Source organism: Rhinoderma darwinii, chromosome 1 (genome assembly GCF_050947455.1).
Source record: "Rhinoderma darwinii isolate aRhiDar2 chromosome 1, aRhiDar2.hap1, whole genome shotgun sequence".
Lineage (NCBI taxonomy): Eukaryota > Metazoa > Chordata > Amphibia > Anura > Rhinodermatidae > Rhinoderma > Rhinoderma darwinii.
In genome coordinates, this window is record NC_134687.1 from 277,457,377 (window position 1) to 277,475,523 (window position 18,147).

General features: G+C 41.6%; 14 pseudogenes; all 14 read right to left on the bottom strand.

Moving 5' to 3' along the window:
- Positions 1-4,689: 4,689 nt before the first annotated feature.
- On the bottom strand, positions 4,690-4,808 carry LOC142691693 (5S ribosomal RNA; annotated as a pseudogene).
- Positions 4,809-5,938: 1,130 nt separating this feature from the next.
- On the bottom strand, positions 5,939-6,057 carry LOC142679075 (5S ribosomal RNA; annotated as a pseudogene).
- A 1,557-nt stretch (positions 6,058-7,614) lies between these two features.
- LOC142738020 (5S ribosomal RNA) lies at positions 7,615-7,733 on the bottom strand (annotated as a pseudogene).
- Positions 7,734-8,172: 439 nt separating this feature from the next.
- Positions 8,173-8,291, bottom strand: LOC142737263 (5S ribosomal RNA; annotated as a pseudogene).
- Positions 8,292-9,475: 1,184 nt separating this feature from the next.
- On the bottom strand, positions 9,476-9,594 carry LOC142677392 (5S ribosomal RNA; annotated as a pseudogene).
- A 253-nt stretch (positions 9,595-9,847) lies between these two features.
- On the bottom strand, positions 9,848-9,966 carry LOC142702415 (5S ribosomal RNA; annotated as a pseudogene).
- A 68-nt stretch (positions 9,967-10,034) lies between these two features.
- On the bottom strand, positions 10,035-10,153 carry LOC142702384 (5S ribosomal RNA; annotated as a pseudogene).
- Positions 10,154-10,220: 67 nt separating this feature from the next.
- On the bottom strand, positions 10,221-10,339 carry LOC142729201 (5S ribosomal RNA; annotated as a pseudogene).
- Positions 10,340-12,377: 2,038 nt separating this feature from the next.
- LOC142666761 (5S ribosomal RNA) lies at positions 12,378-12,496 on the bottom strand (annotated as a pseudogene).
- Positions 12,497-12,563: 67 nt separating this feature from the next.
- On the bottom strand, positions 12,564-12,682 carry LOC142689909 (5S ribosomal RNA; annotated as a pseudogene).
- A 977-nt stretch (positions 12,683-13,659) lies between these two features.
- LOC142700677 (5S ribosomal RNA) lies at positions 13,660-13,778 on the bottom strand (annotated as a pseudogene).
- Positions 13,779-13,845: 67 nt separating this feature from the next.
- On the bottom strand, positions 13,846-13,964 carry LOC142700988 (5S ribosomal RNA; annotated as a pseudogene).
- A 1,359-nt stretch (positions 13,965-15,323) lies between these two features.
- LOC142710549 (5S ribosomal RNA) lies at positions 15,324-15,442 on the bottom strand (annotated as a pseudogene).
- Positions 15,443-17,320: 1,878 nt separating this feature from the next.
- LOC142707945 (5S ribosomal RNA) lies at positions 17,321-17,439 on the bottom strand (annotated as a pseudogene).
- Between the last annotated feature and the right edge of the window lie 708 nt (positions 17,440-18,147).

Genomic DNA, 18,147 nt, shown 5'->3' on the forward strand with positions numbered 1-18,147 from the left:
CGATTACGGCGATACCATATGTATATAGTTTTTCTTGCAGCGTCTGCACGATAAAATCACTTTTGTTTCAAATAATTTATTTTTGGTGTCACCATATTCTGAGAGCCATAACTTTTTTATTTTTCCGTCAAAAGAGCGGTGGGAGGGCTTGTTTTTTGTGGGACGGGCTGCAATTTTTAATGGTATAATTTTGGGGTACATGCAACTTTTAGATCCTTTTTTTTATTCTGTTTTGCGAGGGGTAGTGACTAACAAACAGGAATTCTGGAATAGTTTTTTATTTAATTTTTTTACGGTGTTCACCGTACGGGTAAAATAGCATGATATTTTTATAGTTTGGGTCGTTACGGACGCAGGGATACCACATATGTGTACTTTTTTTTATGTTTTTGTGTTTTTCCTATAATAAAAGACTTATTATAGGAAAAAAGGCTGTTATAGTGTTTTTTAACATGAAACTTATTTTTTTTAACTTTTTTACAACATTTTTATTAACTTGTTTTAACTTTTTTTTTGTCCCACTAGGGAACTTGAAGGCATGAAGCCCTGATTGCTATTCTAATACACTGCACTACCTATATAGTGCAGTGTATTAGAGCTGTCAGCTATTCACTGACAGCAAGCCTATTAGGCTTCGCCTCCCGGCGGGGCCTAATAGGCTTCCGTACTAGAAAGCGATTTTTAGGCTACGGTTGCCATAGCGAGTGCCGATGGTTGTCATTAGCAACCATAGGGTACGATCTAATAACTTAGATGGAGCCAAAGCTGCATCTAAGGGGTTAATCGGCCGGATCGGAGCCTAGCTCCGGTCCTGGCCGTTAGGGCACAATGTCAGCTGTGACAAACAGCTGACACCCGCGCCCGTGGCAACCATCGTGGTTGCCGACAGGCTACAAGACACTTCGATGCGTTAATCGATGCATCGAAGGGGTTAATCGGCCAGATTGGAGCCTAGCTCCGGTCCTGGTCGTTACAGCGGAGTGTTGCACAGCCGATACCCGGCGGTAATAGCGCTGGCTCAGCTTCTGAGTCAGCGTTATCACATACACTATGTCATGGAGCTGTGATTGGTCAGTCTGCTTTGACTGACCAATCACAGCGATCGCCGGTAGGAGACCGCTGTGAATGGTCCCCTGCCGTCTTACTGTGCCGATCAACTGTCATAAACAGTTGACGGCACAGTTTTGTCACCTTGTCCTTTGACAGGGTGACAGTTTTTAGCCAGGGCGCACCGGTACGCCCTGGTGCCTTAAAGCACTTCAATGCAGGACGTACCGGTGCGTCCTGGTGCGGTAAGGGGTTAAGAGCTGGCACGAGCGTACGCGCGCGCCCTACGGGACACAGCGGACCAGAGCGGAAGTAATCGCTGGCAACTCCTAGGAAGGAGATGGGGACCAGCGCTCACAGATCCATGGCTGCAGGTGTCAGGAGGTAAGCAAACCCGACGGCCTGTGGCCATGGACGATACAATCTACCGTATTTTCCGGACTATAAGGCGCACATAAAATGCTGAGAATTTCTCAGAAATAGAAAGTGCGCCTTATAATCCGGTGCGCCTTATATATGAACCCGACAGTAAAGAGAGGGGTTCATACAGGATCCTTTACCTCTATCGTGGGCGGCAGGGGTCGGCGGCGGCATACCACAGCACACACCATGCTCCTCCCCCCCGTGCGCCTATGAATTTATTCTTCACTTGGGTTTTTACAGTATCCATAAATGGATTGAGCATTACGGCCACCGTAGTCAGGAGCCACACTGAGTGATACTTACAGCTCTGTGCGCAGGATCCTTGCAATATATCTGTGCTTTAGCGTTAACTATACCCACTACCCCAAAAAATGGCTCCTGTTAAGAGACATGCTTATGATGCAGGTTTCAAGCTTAAAGCTATAAGTTATGCAGTAGAGCATGGAAATAGGGCAGCTGCAAGAGAATTCAACATTAATGAATCCATGGTGCGTAAGTGGAGAAAACAAGAAGATGCCCTCCGCCAAGTAAAGAAGACCAAACTGAGTTTCCGAGGAAACAAAGCAAGGTGGCCACAGTTGGAGGACAAAATAGAACAGTGGGTTATGGAACAGAGAAACGCAGGTAGAAGCGTCTCCACTGTCTCTATTCGACTCAAAGCCACTGCTTTAGCACGTGACATGGAGATCAAGGACTTTCGAGGAGGTCCTTCATGGTGCTTTCGTTTCATGAAAAGGCGTCATCTCTCCATTCGCACCAGAACTACTGTGTGCCAGCAATTACCAAAGGATTATGAAGAGAAGCTGGCCATTTTCCGCACCTACTGCATAACCAAGATAAATGAAAAGAATATCCAGCCAGAACACATTATTAACATGGATGAGGTTCCCCTCACTTTCGATATCCCCGTAAACCGTACTGTTGAGAAAACAGGGACCAGTACGATATCTATACGTACCACAGGAAATGAGAAGTCATCTTTCACTGTAGTTCTCGCTTGTCAGGCTAATGGCCAGAAACTACCACCCATGGTAATTTTCAAGAGGAAGACTTTGCCTAAAGAAAATTTTCCTGCTGGTGTCATCATTAAGGCTAACCCAAAGGGCTGGATGGATGAGGAGAAGATGAGTGAGTGGCTGAGGGAGGTCTACGTCAAGAGACCGGGTGGCTTTTTTCACAAATCCCCATCCCTATTGGTCTGTGACTCGATGCGCGCCCACGTGACCGATACTGTCAAAGCCCAAGTGAAGAAAACTAATTCGGAGCTTGCTGTCATCCCTGGTGGATTAACCAAAGAGCTCCAGCCGCTAGATATCAGCATCAACAGGTCATTTAAAGTTAAATTGCGAGCTGCATGGGAGCATTGGATGACAGAAGGTGACCACACATTCACCAACACAGGGAGGCAACGCCGTGCGAGTTATGCCACTATGTGCCAGTGGATCGTGGATGCCTGGAAGAATGTATCAGTCTCCAGTGTCATCCGAGCTTTCAGGAAGGCTGGAATCACCACTGAAGAGCCTAGCAGCAGCAACGAGACCGACTCGGATAATGAAGAGGAGGACCCCATGCTTGATGCCGAAATCGCCCAACTGTTCAACTCCGACACTGAAGATGACGGATTTGATGGATTTCTGGTGGAGGAATGAACTGAAAAAGTACGGTAAACGTTTTGATTTGCAATTACAGCTGAACCAGTTGCAAGTTATTGTTAAAAAGTGTAATAAATTTTGACTTGCAGTCTGAGCAATGGTTTATTTAACGGTAATGTGCTGCGCCTTATAATCCAGTGCGCCTTATATATGAAACAAGATTGCTTATAAGGCGCTCATAGAAAGTGCGCCTTATAATCCGGTGCGCCTTATAATCCGGAAAATACGGTACAAAGTTAGGGAGTTATTTATGTTTCCAATCAGGGGTATGTAAAGATATTTCTACCATAAGTTCATCTACCAGTCCATCTACAAAAGTAGTAATTAACTCTAAGCGATTAAAATTATCCCCATCTACCAAAACCAAATCAGTGTATTTTGTACTCCATCCTTAAATCTGGTCCAATAGTCTAAAACATCCTCAATTGTATTTTATTTCAACTAATTTACGAAGGCTCTGACCACTATCAAATTTTATTAAGGTAGCAACATCTTAACCTTCTACGGTATTCCCCTTTCTTAATTTCTCTTAATTTCCACCAATCTAAATATTTTTCTGGTATAGAACACTTAATTAAAACCCACAGATCTGGGACTGCTCCTCCCACTCTTCGTATTTTTTGGGAAAAACTATCTTACCTATTTCAGATGGACTGGATTAAGACCTCGCTTTGTAAAGAAAGTCGAGTTGCACAGTTTTTTTTCATTATGAGATAAATTTATTCTCTTTCTCCCATCACATTTAATACAAAAGCTTACTGATTGCTTTAGCTCTACTAACTGGGAACTTGGAACGTCAATTATTAGGTGACACGCAATTTGCTACATAATCTCCCTTCTCTCAGGGTAGTTGTGTTTTACTGTTAGATGAACCACGCATCCACCTGTTCCTCCCTACCCCTCAGTAACTACACTTACCAAAATCTATAGTTTCCGTGTTTTTTTATTCTACTGATGGCGTGTTCCTTGAAAGAAAACGTTGCTTATTCATTATTTGGACAGAACCACACTTACAGTGAAGTTCAATAGCTTGAATGGTCACCCCAGGTATCGTATTCTCATTATACCTATAACCTCTTGATTTACTTAGAAAATGGAAAATTTCTTGTTTTTGCATAACAATATAGCACTGTCATAATATGTGATTAAATTAATATGTCTATTGTATTTATGGTTATCTTTTTGTATTTGAAAAATGGTTAATAAAAACATTGTATAATGTGTACCTAAACTTTCAACATGTCATAGTAACAAGTCAGAAGTTTTGATCGGTGGGAAAAGAGCAGGCACATTCAGCTTAGAATGGCCATTGACAATAAATGCTTTAATCCATAGTCCTTTTTAATCGATTGTGAAACAAAATCTAAACGGCATAATAAAAAGTCAACTGCACCACGGAGTACCAGACAGTCTCCCACACTGGTACTAGTGAGGCCTTAAGCTGTGTAACTTCTGTGATCTGACGAGAGCAGGCACATTCAGCTTAGAATGGCCATCGACATTAAATGCTTTAATCCATAGTCCATTTTAATCGATTATTAAACTAAATCTAAACGACATAATAAAAAGACAACCACACCACGGATTCCCAGACAGTCGCCCACACTGGTACTAGCGAGGCCTTAAGCTGTGTAACTTCTGCGATCTGACGAGGGCAGGCACATTCAGCTTAGAATGGCCATTGGCATTAAATGCTTTAATCCAAAGTCCTTTGTAATCGATTGTGAAACAAAATCTAAACGACATAATAAAAAGTCAACTGCACCACTGATTCCCAGACAGTCTCCCACAATGGTACTAGCAAGGGCTTAATCTGTGTAACTTCTGCGATCTGACGAACGCAGGCACATTCAGCTTAGAATCGCAATTAGCATTAAATTCATTAATCCATAGTCCTTTTGAATCGATTGTGAAACAAAATCTAAACGACATAATAAAAAGTCTCCCTCACTGGTACTAGCGAGGCCTTAATCTGTGTAATTTCTGTGATCTGACGAGAGGAGGCACATTCAGCTTAGAATGGCCATTAACATTAAATACTTTAATCCATAGTCCTTTTGAATCGATTGTGAAACAAAATCTAAACGACATAATAAAAAGTCAACCGCACCACGGATTCCAAGACAGTCTCCCAAACTGGTACCAGCGAGGTCTAAAGCTGTGTAACTTCAGCGATCTGACGAGAGCAGGCACATTCAGCTTAGAATGGCCTTTGCCATTAGATGCTTTAATCCATAGTCCTTTTTAATCGATTGTGAAACAAAATCTAAACGACAGAATTAAAATGGCAACCGCACCACGGATTCCCAGACAGTCTCCCACAATGGTACTAACGAGGCCTTGAGCCGTGTACCTTCTGCGATCTGACGAACGCAGGCACATTCAGCTTAGAATGGCCATTGGCATTAAATGCATTAATCCATAGTCCTTTTGAATCGATTGTGAAACAAAATCTAAACGACGTAATAAAAAGTCTACCTCACTGGTACCAGCGAGGCCTTAATCTGTGTAATTTCTGTGATCTGTCGAGAGCAGGCACATTCAGCTTAGAATGTCCATTGACATTAAATGCTTTAATCCATAGTCCTTTTGAATCAATTGTGAAACAAAATCTAAACGACATAATAAAAAGTCAACCGCACCACGGATTCCCAGACCGTCTCCCACGCTGGTACTAGCGAGGCCTTAAGCTCTGTAACTTCCGCGATCTGACGAGAGAAGGCACATTCAGCTTTGAATGGCCTTTGAAATTAAATGCTTTAATCCATAGTCCTTTTTAATCGATTATGAAACAAAATCTAAACGACATAATAAAAAGTCAACCGCACCACGGATTCCCAGACAGTCTCCCACACTGGTACTAGCGAGGCCTTAAGCTGTGTAACTTCTGCGATCTGACGAGAGCAGGAACATTCAGTTTAGGAAGGCCATTGACATTAAATACTTTAATCCATAGTCCTTTTTAATCGATTGTGAAACAAAAGCTAAACGACATAATAAAAGGTCAACCGCACCACGGATTCCCAGACAGTCTCCCACACTGGTACTAGCGAGGGATTAAGCTGTGTAACTTCTGCAATCTGACGAGAGCAGGCACATTCAGCTTTGAATGTCCATTAACATAAAATGCTTTAATCCATAGTCCTTTTTAATCGATTGTGAAACAAAATCTAAACGACATAATAAAATGTCAACCGCACCACCGATTCCCAGACAGTCTCCCACAATGGTACTAGCGAGGCCTTGAGCCGTGTAACTTCGGCGATCTGACGAGAGCAGGCACATTCAGCTTAGAATGGCCATTGGCATTAAATGCTTTAATCCATAGTCCTTTTGAATCGATTGTGAAACAAAATCTAAACGACATAATATAAAGTCAACCGCACCACAAATTTCCGAGACCGCCTCCAACACTGGTATTAGCGAGGCCTAAAGCTGTGTAACTTCTGCGATCTGACGAGAGCAGGCAACTTCAGCTTAGAATGTCAATTGACATTAAATGCTTTAATCTATAGTCCTTTTTAATCAATTGTGAAACAAAATCTAAACTACATAATAAAAAGTCAACCGCACCACAGATTCCCAGACAGTCTCCCACACTGGTACTAGCGAGGTCTTAAAGTGTTATTCATCTGCGATTTGACGAGAAAAGGCACATTTCAGCTTAGAACGGCCATTAACTTTGAAAGCTTTAGTATATTTTTATTTTTAATCGATTGTGAAACAAAATCTAAACAACATAATAAAAAGTCAACCACACCACAGATTCCAAGACAGTCTCTCACACTGGTACTAGCGAGGCCTTAAGTTGTATAAGTTCTGCAATCTGACGAGAGCAAGCACATTCAACTTAGAATTGCCATAGACATAAAAAGCTTTAATCCATAGTCCTTTTTAATCGATTGTGAAACAAAATCTAAACGACATAATAAAAAGCCAAACGCACCACGGTTTCCCAGACAGTCTCCCACACTGGTACTAGTGAGGCCTTAAACTGTGTAACTTCTGCAATATGACGAGAGCAGGCACATTCAGCTTAGAATGGCCATTGACATTATATGCTTTAATCCATAGTCCTTTTTAATCTGTTTTGTAACAAAATCTAAACTACATAATAAAAAGTCAGCCGCAACACGGATTCCCAGACTGTCTCCCACACTAGTACTAGCAAGGCCTTAAGCTGTGAAACTTCAGCGATGTAACGAGAGCAGGCTCATTCAGCTTAGAGTGGCCATTGACGTCAAATGCTTTAATCCATAGTCCTTTTTAATCGATTGTGAAACAAAATCTAAACGAAATATTAATAAGTCAACCGCAGCACCACAGATTCCCAGACAGTCTCCCACACTGGTACTAGCGAGGCCTTATGCTGTGTAAATTCTGCAATCTGACAAGAGCAGGCATATTCAGCTTAGAATGTCCATTGACAATAAAACTTTAATCCATAGTCCTTTTTAATCTATTGTGAAACAAAATCTAAACGACAATAAAAAGTCAACCGCACCACAGATTCCCAGACAGCCTCCAACACTGGTACTAGCGAGGCCTTAAGCTGTGTAACTTCTGCGATCTGACGAGAGCAGGTACATTCAGCTTAGAATGGCCATTGACATTGAATGCTTTCATCCTTAGTCCTTTTTAATCTATTGTGAAACAAAATCTAAACGAGATATTAATAAGTCAACCGCAGCACGGATTCCCAGACAGTCTCCCTCACTTGTACTAGCGAGGCCTTACGCTGTGTAACTTCTGCGATCTGACGAGAGCAGGTACATTCAGCTTAGAATGGCCATTGACTTTAAATGCTTGAATCCATAGTCCTTTTTAATCAATTGTGAAACAAAATCTAAACGACATAATAAAAAGTCAACCGCACCACGGATTCACAGACAGTCTCCCACAATGGTACTAGCGAGGCCTTAAGCTATGTAATTTCTGTGATCTGACGAAAGCATGCACATTCAGCTTAGAATGGCCATTGACATTAAATGGTTTAATCCATAGTCCTTTTTAATCGATTTTGAAACAAAATCTAAACGACATAATAAAAAGCAAACCGCACCACGGATTCCCAGACAGTCACCCACCCTGGTACTAGCGAGGCCTTAAACTGTGTAACTTCTGCGATCTCATGAGAGCAGGAACATTCAGCTTAGAATGGCCATTGACATTAAATACTTTAATCCATAGTCCTTTTTAATCGATTGTGAAACAAAATCTAAACGACATAATAAAAACTTAACCGCACCACGGATTCCCAGACAGTCTCCCACAATGGTACTAGCGAGGCCTTAAGCTATGTAATTTCTGTGATCTGACGAAAGCATGCACATTCAGCTTAGAATGGCCATTGACATTAAATGCTTTAATCCATAGTCCTTTTTAATCGATTGTGAAACAAAATCTAAACGACATAATAAAAAGTCAACCGCACCACGGATTCCCAGACAGTCTCACACACTGGTACTAGCGAGGTCTTAAAGTGTTATTCATCTGCGATTTGACGAGAAAAGGCAGATTTCAGCTTAGAATGGCCATTAACTTTTAAAGATTTATTATATTTTTATTTTTAATCGATTGTGAAACAAAATCTAAACAACATAATGAAAAGTCAACCACACCACATATTCCAAGACAGTCTCCCACACTGGTACTAGCGAGGCCTTAAGTTGTGTAACTTCTGCAATCTGCCGAGAGCAAGCATATTCAGCTTAGAATTGCCATAGACGTAAAATGCTTTAATCCATAGTCCTTTTTAATCGATTGTAAAACAAAATCTAAACGACATAATAAAATGTCAAAGGCACCACGGATTCCCAGACAGTCTCCCACACTGGTACTAGCTAGGCATTAAACTGTGTAACTTCTGCGACCTGACGAGAGCAGGCACATTCAGCTTAGAACGGCCATTAACATTATATTCTTTAATACATAGTCCTTTTTAATCTATTGTGAAACAAAATCTAAATGACATAATAAAAAGGTAACTGCACCACGGATTCCCAGACAGTCTCCCACAATGGTTCTAACGAGGCCTTGAGCCACGTAACTTCTGCGATCTGACGAACGAGGCACATTCAGCTTAGAATGGCCATTGGCATTAAATGCTTTAATCCATAGTCCTTTTGAATCGATTGTGAAACAAAATCTAAACGACATAATAAAAAGTCAACTGCACCACGGATTCACAGACAGTCTCCCACACTGGTACTAGCGAGGTCTTAAGCTCTGTAACATCTGCGATCTGACGAGAGAAGGCACATTCAGCTTAGAATGGCCTTTGAAATTAAATGCATTAATCTATAGTCCTTTTTAATCGATTATGAGACAAAAATCTAAACGACATAATAAAAAGAAAACCGCACCACGGATTCCCAGACAGTCACCCACGCTGGTACTAGCGAGGCCTTAAGTTGTGTAACTTCTGCGATCTGATGAGAGCAGGAACATTCAGCTTAGAATGGCCATTGACATTAAATAATTTAATCCATAGTCCTTTTTAATCGATTGTGAAACAAAATCTAAACGACATAATAAAAATACAACCGTACCACGGATTCCCAGACAGTTTCCCAAACTGGTACCAGCGAGGTCTAAAGCTATGTAACTTCTGCGATCTGACGAGAGCAGGCACATTCAGCTTAGAATGGCCTTTGACATTAAATGCTTTAATCCATAGTCCTTTTTAATCGATTGTGAAACAAAATCTAAATGACTTAATAAAAAGTCAACCGCACATCGGATTCCCAGACAGTCTCCAACACTGGTACTAGCGAGGCCTTAAGCTGTGTAACTTCTGCGACCTGACGAGAGCAGGCACATTCAGCTTAGAATGGCCATTGACGTTAAATGCTTTAATCCATAGTCCTTTTTAATCGAATGTGAAACAAAATCTAAAACGACATAATAAAAAGTCAACCGCACCACGGATTCCCAGACAGTCTCCCACACTGGTACTAGCGAGGCCTTAAGCTGTGTAACTTCTGCGATCTGACGAGAACAGGCCCAGCCAGCTTAGAATGGCATTTGACCTTAAATGCTTTAATCCATAGTCCTTTTTAATCGAATGTGAAACATACTCTAAACGACATAATAAAAAGTCAACCACACCACGGATTCCCAGACAGTCTCCCACACTAGTACTAGCGAGGCCTTAAGCTGTGTAACTTCTGCGATCTGACGAGAGCAGGCACATTCAGCTTAGAATGGCCATTGACATTAAATGCTTTAATCCATAGTCCTTTTTAATTGAATGTGAAACAAAATCTAAAACGACATAATAAAAAGGCAACCGCACCACGGATTCCCAGACAGTCTCCCACACTGGTACTAGCGAGGCCTTAAGCTGTGTAACTTCTGCGATCTGACGAGAACAGGCCCAGTCAGCTTAGAATGGCCTTTGACAATAAATGCTTTAATTTATAGTCCTTTTTAATCGATTGTGAAACAAAATCTAAACAACATAATTAAAAGTCAACCGCACTACGGATTCCCAGACAGTCTCCCACACTGGTACTAGCGAGGCATTAAGCTGTGTAAATTCTGCGATCTGACGAGAGCAGGCACATTCAGCTTAGAATGGCATTTGACATTAAATGCTTTAATCCATAGTCCTTTTTAATCGATTGTGAAACAAAATCTAAACGACATAATAAATAGTCAACCGCACCACGGATTGCCAGACCGTCCCCCACACATGTACTAGCGAGGCCTTAAGATGTGTAACTTCTGCGATCTGATGAGAGCAGGCACATTCAGCTTAGAATGGCCATTGACATTAGGTGTTTTAATCCATAGTCCTTTTTAATCGATTGTGAAACAAAATCTAAACGACATAATAAAAAGTCAACCGCATCACGTATTCCCAGACAGTCTCCCACACTGGTACTAGCGAGGACTTAAGCTGTGTAACTTCTGAGATCTGACGAGAGCAGGCACATTCAGCTTAGACTGGCCATTGACATTAGAAGCTTTAATCCATAGTCCTTTTTAATCGATTGTGAAACAAAATCTAAACAACATAATTAAAATTCAACCACACCATGGATTCCCAGACAGTCTCCCACACTGGTACTAGCGAGGCCTTAAGCTGTGTAACTTCTGCAATCTGACGAGAGCAGGCACATTCAGCTTGGAATGGCCATTGACATTAAATGCTTTAATCCATAGTCCTTTTTAATCGAATGTGAAACATAATCTAAACGACATAATGAAAAGTCAACCGCACCACGGATTCCCAGACAGTCTCCCACACTGGTACTAGCAAGGACTTAAAGGAATAGTGTCATCACAAATAATTTTTTTATATGTTAAAGATGTTAGTGCTTTAATAAAAACGTTTATATTCATTTGTGTGTTTGTGTTTTACTGTTTCTTATTTTTACACTTTTTCTTCCCTATGGGGGCTGCCATTTTTTGTTCCATTTCTGTGTGTGTCGATTAACGACACACACAGACATGGAGTACGGCAGCCACAGTCCCATAGGGACTGTGAACGGCTCCCGTCCCATTCACGTCCGTGTACGGCGTCTGTGTGGGAACTGCGCATGCGCCGCTCCCACACAGTCCTATTCGAAATTGGCGCCGTCCGGCGCCATTTTCCTGTGGACCGGAAGTCGCGGCCGGACAGTAATATTACTACTTCCGGTCGCGGCTTCCGGACTTGTGCACATGGAACAGCGGCAGCAAAGGGAGCGGACGGGCCGGAGGGAGCCGCGGCGGCAGGAGCAGGTAAGAGATTTCAATGTATGTTAGTGTTTGTGTGTGTTTACTACTGTATGTAAACCTACTACACTGTGGGTTACCTCAAAAAATGGCGACACACAGTGTAGGAGGTTAAACCTTTCAAACCCCTCGTTTATCCCGGCACTAGCCAGGATAAAGGAGGGGGGGATGCTGAGAGCTCACTAGAGCGAGAGCTTTTAACCCAATGTTGCAATGCTGCAATTTTGGGAACTAGCTCCATCTAGTGACCAAAAGTGGGTAGTATTATAAATTAGAAAAAATTTATAATATTTCCTGACTCGCGAAAAAAATAAAAAAAATTTGAACAATGTTTAATCACCCACACACTAAATGTTTAAATTTTAAAAAAAAAACATGTTTTTCGGGCAACACCATGCCTTTAAGCAGTGTAACTTGTGCGATCTGCCGAGAGCAGGCACATTCAGCTTAGAATGGCAATTGACATTTAATGCTTTAATCCATAGTCCTTTTTAATCGAATGTGAAACAAAATCTAAACGACATAATAAAAGGTCAACCGCACCACGTTTTCCCAGGCAGTCTCCCACACTGGTACTAGCGAGGCCTTAAGCTGTGTAACTTCTGCGAACTGACGAGAGCAGTCACATTCAGCTTAGAATGGCCATTGACATTAAATGCTTTAATCCATAGTCCTTTTTAATTGATTGGGAAAAAAAATCTAAACGACATAATAAAAAGTCAACAACACCACGGATTTCCAGACAGTCTCCCACACCGGTACTAGCGAGTCCTAAAGCTGTGTAACTTCTGCGATCTGACGAGAGCAGGCACATTCAGCTTAGAATGGCCATTGACATTAAATGCGTTAATCCATAGTCCTTTTTAATCGATTGTGAAACAAAATCTAAACGACAATAAAAATACAACCGCACCACTGATTCCCAGACAGTCTCCCACACTGGTACTAGCGAGGCCTTAAGCTGTGTAACTTGACGAGAGCAGGCACATTCAGCTTAGAATGGCAATTGACACAAAATGCTTTACTCCATAGTCACTTTTAATTGATTGTGAAACAAAATCTAAACGACATAATAAAAAGGCAACCTCACCACTGATTCCCAGACAGTCTCCCACACTTGTACTAGCGAGGCCTTAAGTTGTGTAGCTTCTGCGATCTGACGAGAGCAGGTACATTCAGCTTAGAATGGCCTTTGACATTAAATGCTTTAATCCATAGTCCTTTTTAATCGATTGTGAAACAAAATGTAAACGGCATAATAAAAAGGCAACCGCAACACTGATTCCCAGACAGTCTCTCACACTGGTACTAGCGAGGCCTTAAGCTGTGTAACTTGACGAGAGCAAGCACATTCAGCTTAGAATGGCCATTGACACTAAATGCTTTAATCCGTAGTCCTTTTTAGTTGATTGTGAAACAAAATCGAAACGACATAATAAAAAGTCGACCACACCACGGATTCCTAAACAGTATCCCACACCGGTACTAGCGAGGCCTAAAGCTGTGTAACTTCTGCGATCTGACGAGAGCAGGCACATTCAGCTTAGAACGGCCATTGACGTTAAATGCTTTAATCCATAGTCCTTTTTAATTGATTGTGAAACAAAATCTAAACGACATAATGAAAAGGCAACCTCACCACTGATTCCCATACAGTCTCCCACACTGGTACTAGCGAGGCCTTAAGCTGTGTAACTTCTGCGATCTGACGAGAGCAGGCACATTCACCTTAGAATGGCCATTGACATTGAATGCTTTAATCCATAGTCCTTTTTAATCGATTGTGAGACAAAATCTAAACGACATAATAAAAAGGCAACCTCACCACTGATTCCCAGACAGTCTCCCACACTGGTACTAGCGAGGCCTTAAGCTGTGTAACTTCTGCGATCTGACGAGAGCAGGTGCATTCAGCTTAGAATGGCCTTTGACGTTAAACGCTTTAATCCATAGTCCTTTTTAATCGATTGGGGAAAAAAATCTAAACGACATAATAAAGAGTCAACCACACCACGGATTCCCAGACAGTCTCCCTCACTAGTACTGGCGAGGCCTTAAGCTGTGTAAGTTCTGCGATCTGACGAGAGCAGGAACATTCAGCTTAGAATGGCCATTGACATTAAATGCTTTAATCCATAGTCCTTTTTAATCTATTGTGAAACATAATCTAAAGGACATAATAAAAAGTCAACAACACCACGTATTCCCAGACAGTCTCCCACACTGGTGCTAGCGAGACCTTAAGCTGTGTAACTTCAACGATTTGACGAGAGCAGGCACATTCAGCTTAGAATGGCCATTAACAATAAATGCTTTAATCCATAGTCCTTTTTAATCTATTGTGAAACAAAATCTAAACCACATAATAAAAAGGCAACCGCACCACGGATTCCCAGACAGTCTCCCACACTGGTACTAGTGAGGCCTTATGCTGTGTAACTTCTGTAATCTGACGAGAGCAGGCACATTCAGCTTAGAATGGCCATTGACTTTAAATGCTTTAATCCATAGTCCTTTTTAATCGATTGTGAAACAAAATCTAAACGACATAAAAAAACGCAACCTCACCACTGATTCCCAGACAGTCTCCCACACTGGTACTAGCGAGGCCTTAAGCTATGTAACTTCTGCGATCTGACGAGAGCAGGTACATTCAGTTTAGAATGGCCTTCGACATTAAATGCTTTAATCCATAGTCCTTTTTAATCGATTGTGAAACAAAATCTAAACGACATAATAAAAAGGCAACCGCACCACTGATTCCCAGACAGTCTCCCACACTGGTACTAGCGAGGCCTTAAGCTGTGTAACTTGACGAGAGCAGGCATATCCAGCTTAGAATGGCCATTGACATTAAATGCGTTAATCCATAGTCCTTTTTAATCGAATGTGAAACAAAAGCTAAACGACATAATAAAAAGTCAACCACACCACGGATTCCCAGACAGTCTCCCACACCGGTACTAGCGAGGCCTAAAGCTGTGTAACTTCAACGATTTGACGAGAGCAGGCACATTTAGCTTAGAATGGCCATTAACAGTAAATGGTTTAATCCATAGTCCTTTTTAATCTATTGTGAAACAAAATCTAAACAACATAATTAGAAGTCAACCGCACCACGGATTCTCTGAAAATCTACCACACTGGTACTAGCGAGGCCTTAAGCTATGTAACTTCTGCGATCTGACAAGAGCAGGTACATTCAGCTTAGAATGGCCATTGACAATGAATGCTTTAATCCATAGTCCTTTTTTATCGATTGTGAAACATAATCTAAACGACATAATTCAACGTCAACCGCACCACCGATTGCCAGACAGTCTCCCACACTGGTACTAGCGAGGCCTTAAGCTGTGTAACTTCTGCAATCTGACGAGAGCAGGCACATTCAGCTTAGAATGGCCATTGACATTAAATGCTTTAATCCATAGTCCTTTTTAATCGAATGTGAAACAAAATCTAAACGACATAATAAAAAGTCAACCGCACCACGTTTTCCCAGACAGTCTCCCACACTGGTACTAGCGATGCCTTAAGCTGTGTAACTTCTGCAATCTCATGAGAGCAGGAACATTCAACTTAGAATGGCCATTGACATTAAACGCTTTAATCCATAGTCCTTTTTAATCGATAGTAAAACAAAATCTAAACGACATAATAAAAAGGCAAACGCACCACTGATTCCCAGGCAGTCTCCCACACTGGTACTAGCGAGGTCTTAAGCTGTGTAACTTGACGAGAGGAGGCACATTCAGCTTAGAATGGCCATTGACATTAAATGCGTTAATCCATAGTCCTTTTTAATCGATTGTGAAACAAAATCTAAACGACATAACAAAAAGGCAACCGCACCACGAATTCCCAGACAGTCTCTCACACTGGTCTAGCAAGGCCTTAAGCTGCGTAACTTGACGAGAGCAGGCACATTCAGCTTAGAATGGCCAATGACATTAAATGCTTTAATCCGTAGTTTTTTTAATCGATTGTGAAACAAAAGCTAAACGACAATAAAAATACAACCGCACCACTGATTCCCAGACAGTCTCCCACACTAGTACTAGCGAGGCCTTAAGCTGTGTAACTTGACGAGAGCAGGCACATTCAGCTTAGAATGGCCATTGACACTAAATGCATTACTCCATAGTCCTTTTTAATTGATTGTGAAACAAAATCTAAACGACATAATAAAACGGCAACCTCACCACTGATTCCCAGACAGTCTCCCACACTTGTACTAGCGAGGCCTTAAGTTGTGTAGCTTCTGCGATCTGACGAGAGCAGGTACATTCAGCTTAGAATGGCCTTTGACATTAAATGCTTTAATCCATAGTCCTTTTTAATCGATTGTGAAACAAAATGTAAACGGCATAATAAAAAGGCAACCGCAACACTGATTCCCAGACAGTCTCCCACACTGGTACTAGAGAGGCCTTAAGCTGTGTAACTTGACGAGAGCAGGCACATTCAGCTTAGAATGGCCATTGACACTAAATGCTTTAATCCATAATCCTTTTTAATTGATTGTGAAACAAAATCGAAACGACATAATAAAAACTCAACCACACCACGGATTCCTAAACAGTATCCCACACCGGTACTAGCGAGGCCTAAAGCTGTGTAACTTCTGCGATCTGACGAGAGCAGGCACATTCAGCTTAGAACGGCCATTGACATTAAATGCTTTAATCCATAGTCCTTTTTAATTGATTGTGAAACAAAATCTAAACGACATAATAAAAAGGCAACTGCACCACTGATTCCCAGACAGTCTCCCACACTGGTACTAGCGAGGCCTTAAGCTGTGTAACTTGACGAGAGCAGGCACATTCAGCTTAGAATGGCCATTGACACTAAATGCTTTAATCCATAGTCCTTTTTAATTGATTGTGAAACAAAATCTAAACGACATAATAAAAAGGCAACCTCACCACTGATTCCCATACAGTCTCCCACACTGGTACTAGCGAGGCCTTAAGCTGTGTAACTTCTGCAATCTGACGAGAGCAGGCACATTCACCTTAGAATGGCCATTGACATTAAATGCTTTAATCCATAGTCCTTTTTAATCGATTGTGAGACAAAATCTAAATGACATAATAAAAATGCAACCTCACCACTGATTCCCAGACAGTCTCCCACACTGGTACTAGCGAGGCCTTAAGCTGTGTAACTTCTGCGATCTGACGAGAGCAGGTGCATTCAGCTTAGAATGGCCTTTGATGTTAAACGCTTTAATCCATAGTCCTTTTTAATCGATTGTGAAAAAAAATCTAAACGACATAATAAAAAGTCAACCACACCACGGATTCCCAGACAGTCTCCCTCACTAGTACTGGCGAGGCCTTAAGCTGTGTAAATTCTGCGATCTGACGAGAGCAGTCAAATTCAGCTTAGAATGGCCATTGACATTAAATGCTTTAATCCATAGTCCTTTTTAATCTATTGTGAAACATAATCTAAAGGACATAATAAAAAGTCAACAACACCACGTATTCCCAGACAGTCTCCCACACTGGTGCTAGCGAGGCCTTAAGCTGTGTAACTTCTGTAATCTGACGAGAGCAGGCACATTCAGCTTAGAATGGCCATTGACTTTAAATGCTTTAATCCATAGTCCTTTTTAATCGATTGTAAAACAAAATCTAAACGACATAATAAAAACGCAACCTCACCACTGATTCCCAGACAGTCTCCCACACTGGTACTAGCGAGGCCTTAAGCTATGTAACTTCTGCGATCTGACGAGAGCAGGTACATTCAGTTTAGAATGGCCTTCAACATTAAATGCTTTAATCCATAGTCCTTTTTAATCGATTGTGAAACAAAATCTAAACGACATAATAAAAAGGCAACCGCACCACTGATTCCCAGACAGTCTCCCACACTGGTACTAGCGAGGCCTTAAGCTGTGTAACTTGACGAGAGCAGGCATATTCAGCTTAGAACGGCCATTGACATTAAATGCGTTAATCCATAGTCCTTTTTAATCGAATGTGAAACAAAATCTAAACGACATAATAAAAAGTCAACCGCCCTACGGATTCCCAGACAGTCTCCCACACTAATACTAGCGAGGCCTTAAGCTGTGTAACTTCTGCAATCTGACGAGAGCAGGCACATTCAGCTTAGAATGGCCACTGACATTAAATGCTTTAATCCATAGTCCTTTTTAATCGAATGTGAAACAAAATCTAAACGACATAATAAAAAGTCCACCGCACCACGTATTCCCAGACAGTCTCCCACACTAGTACTAGCGAGGCCTTAAGCTGTGTAACTTCTGCAATATGATGTGAGCAGG